At 40.7% G+C, this 3,276-nt stretch overlaps 1 non-coding gene across 1 annotated transcript; it reads right to left on the reverse strand.

The window, feature by feature from the left end:
• Positions 1-1,542: 1,542 nt before the first annotated feature.
• On the reverse strand, positions 1,543-1,649 carry LOC141679982 (small nucleolar RNA R71). The gene has a single exon (XR_012558220.1). It is a non-coding gene; the product is annotated as a small nucleolar RNA R71 (small nucleolar RNA).
• Positions 1,650-3,276: the final 1,627 nt, after the last annotated feature.

A 3,276-nucleotide genomic window follows, 5' to 3' on the forward strand; every position in this document is an offset into this window, starting at 1 on the left:
GCTTTGAACCTATTTACTCTTGTGACGTACTCTAGTTTAATATAAATAGTTTTAGTTATTATTCTTTTGTGTTTTTTTATCATGTTTTCATATGAACCCATGATGACGATAAGTGCTAACATGGGCTAATCGTGATCATGGGGTCATAACAGATTTGCTATGGAATTCTTTAGTTAGTTGTTTAATACCTTAGTGTGTGATGATTGTATGATATCTAGTATTGGTTGTGCGTATTCGTCTTATGTGCGTCGCGAACATATAAGATAGGGTGTTAATCTCTTGTGAAGCGACAGTGGATCTCGAGATTTAGAACTTGCCATGCTAGCATAGGTTCATGTACAAGTATGCATGATTAGTGGGTAACTCTAACCGTTTTATTCGCCCTGTGTAATCAAAAGGAATAACTTGTTCTTAAATCATTATGTTGTTAATTTCTGTAGACATATAGGGACTCAACATAATTGATGCCTATTCAACTTATATCTTAATTGTGGATATTTGGTAGAATGGTATTAGTACAATGAAAGTTGGCTTTTATTAGTTTCGTGTTATTCGATTAATATCATCACTGTTGCATACTAAGGATAATAACAATGACTATTGAAGAAGTAGTAATGAAGTTGTGATCTCATGAGTGTTTTAATATTGTTAATTCTAAGTGTTAATTAAGTGTTTAATTTTAGTAGTTAATTGTAGTTAATAATTAGTTAATCAAATCTAAGTGTTATTGTCTTAACATTGAGAAGTAATCATACATTGGTGAGTGAGTTTAATTGAACATAATTAGTCTGAGTCTCTGTGGGAACGAACTAGAAAGTATTCTATATTACTTGCGAACGCGTATACTTGCGTGTATTTTAGCGCGTGATTTCGCCCTAACAAGTTTTTGGCGCCGCTGCCGGGGACTCGGCGTATTTGTTTAGTTTATGTACTTACCATCATTGGTCGTTAGGACTCAGTGATTAAGACGTGTTACTTATTGTTTTCGGTTGTGTTTCAGGTACTTTAGCGAGCATTTATGCAAACTCGTTCTCGTACTCGCAAGAGGATTTAGATACAGCTGAGGAGACAGACGAAGTTCTTGATATTCCGGAGAAGATAGATTTTAAAGATTCGGATTCAGGAAGTGAGCAGAAAGAACCAGTAATCATGGGTGATCATATTATTCCGGCCGATCCAGCTCTTATGGACTTTTCTCGGCCTAAAATAGATGACATTCAGTCAAGCATTCTTCATCCGGCTATCCAAGTTAACACATTTGAAATCAAGCCGGGCACTATTCAGATGGTGCAAAACTCTGTTTCTTTCGGAGGAGCTGCGACTGAAGACCCCAACATGCATATAAGGAATTTTGTCGAGATCTGCAGTACTTTCAAATATAATGGTGTGACTGATGAGGCTATCAAGCTGAGGCTTTTCCCATTCTCACTGAGGGATAAAGCTAAGGACTGGTTACATTCTGAACCAGCTGGGTCCATCACTACTTGGCAAGATCTTGCGCAAAAGTTTCCAGTGAAGTTTTATCCAATGGCAAAGACTGCTGCTATGAGGAGTGCTCTTACTCAGTTTGCGCAGCAACCTACAGAATCTATGTGCGAAGCTTGGGAGCTCTACAAGGAAATGTTGAGAAAGTGTCCACATCATGGAATGCCGATTGGATGGTGATCACTGGTTTCTATAATGGTTTAGGGGCCCAATCTCGGCCCATGCTCGATGCAGCAACTGGAGGCGCCTTGTGGGCCAAAAGCTATACTGAGGCTTATAATCTTATTGAGACTATGGCTGCAAATGAGCATCAAAACCCAACTCAAAGGATGATGCCTGGGAAAGTAGCAGGTATTCTGGAAGTCGATGCAGCCACCACTATTGCAGCGCAGCTCCAAGCGTTGTCTATGAAGGTCGATTCTCTAGCTACCTATGGAGTCAATCAAATAGCTATGGTCTGTGAGCTTTGTGCAGGTTCTCATGCTACGGATCAGTGTTCTCTTGTTAACGAATCTGTTCAGTATGTGAATAATTATCAGCGACAACAGCAGCCTGTGCCAGCTACTTATCATCCTTACAACAGAAATCATCCAAATTTCAGCTGGAGTAATAATCAGAATGATATTCAGCCACCATATCAGCAAGGTGTGAGTAAACAGTTCAATCCACCTGGATTCCAGCAACCACAGCAGTATACTCAAAGTCAATCATATCCTCAACAGGGAGGTGCAGCTGCACCCACTAGTGCTGATTTTGAGGAACTTAAGCTGTTATGCAAGAGTCAGGCGGTGTCGATCAAGACCTTGGAAAATCAAATCGGTCAAATAGTCAATGCAGTGCTCAATCGTCAACCTGGCACACTTCCCAGTGACACGGAAGTGCTAGGCAGGAAGGAAGCTAAAGAGCAAGTCAAGGCTATTACCTTAAGGTCCGGGAAAGTTGTTGATGCTGAAAAGGCAAAAGAAGGAGAAGCTGAAGTTGGAGATGAAGAAGCTAAGCAAAAGGAGAAAGCGGCGGAACCAAAGAAGACTACTATTGAACACACTCTGCCTGAGGGTAATACAGGGGAGAAATAGCTCTATCCTCCACCACCTTTCCCTAAGAGATTGTAACAATAAAAGCTGGATAAGCAGTTCGATAAGTTTCTGGAGGTGTTCAAGAAACTTCACATCAATATACCTTTCGCTGAGGCTCTCGAGCAAATGCCTAGTTATGTGAAGTTTATGAAGAGTATTCTTTCAAGGAAGGTGAAACTGGATGACCTTGAGACCGTTGCTATAACGGAAGAATTCGGTGTTGTGCTGCAACAAAAGTTACCTCCAAAGCTTAAAGATCCAGGTAGCTTCACTATTCCTTGCACCATTATCAAGTTGTCGTTTAACAAGTGCCTTTGCGATTTGGGAGCAAGCATCAATCTGATGCCGTTGTCGATCTTTAAAAAGTTGGATTTGCCTGATCCAAAACCCACCTACATGTCTCTACAATTGGCTGATCGTTCTATTACTTACCCAAGGGGCATTGTGGAGGATGTGCTAGTCAAGGTGGATAAGCTCTTCTTTCCTGCAGACTTTGGCTACTGGCCGTACCTTGATAGATGTGCAGAAAGGTGAACTCAATGTGGGTGCAGGATCAGGATGTGACCTTCAATATATTCAAAGCAATGAAATTCCCTATAGAAGATGAGGAGTGCTTAAAAGTGGATTTGATTGATTCTGCGGTTACTTCAGAACTCGATCATATGCTAATGTCTAATGCATTAGAAAAGGCCTTAGTGGGGGATTTTGACAGTGA

The sequence above is a fragment of the Apium graveolens genome, chromosome 1, assembly GCF_009905375.1.
Source record: "Apium graveolens cultivar Ventura chromosome 1, ASM990537v1, whole genome shotgun sequence".
NCBI lineage: Eukaryota > Viridiplantae > Streptophyta > Magnoliopsida > Apiales > Apiaceae > Apium > Apium graveolens.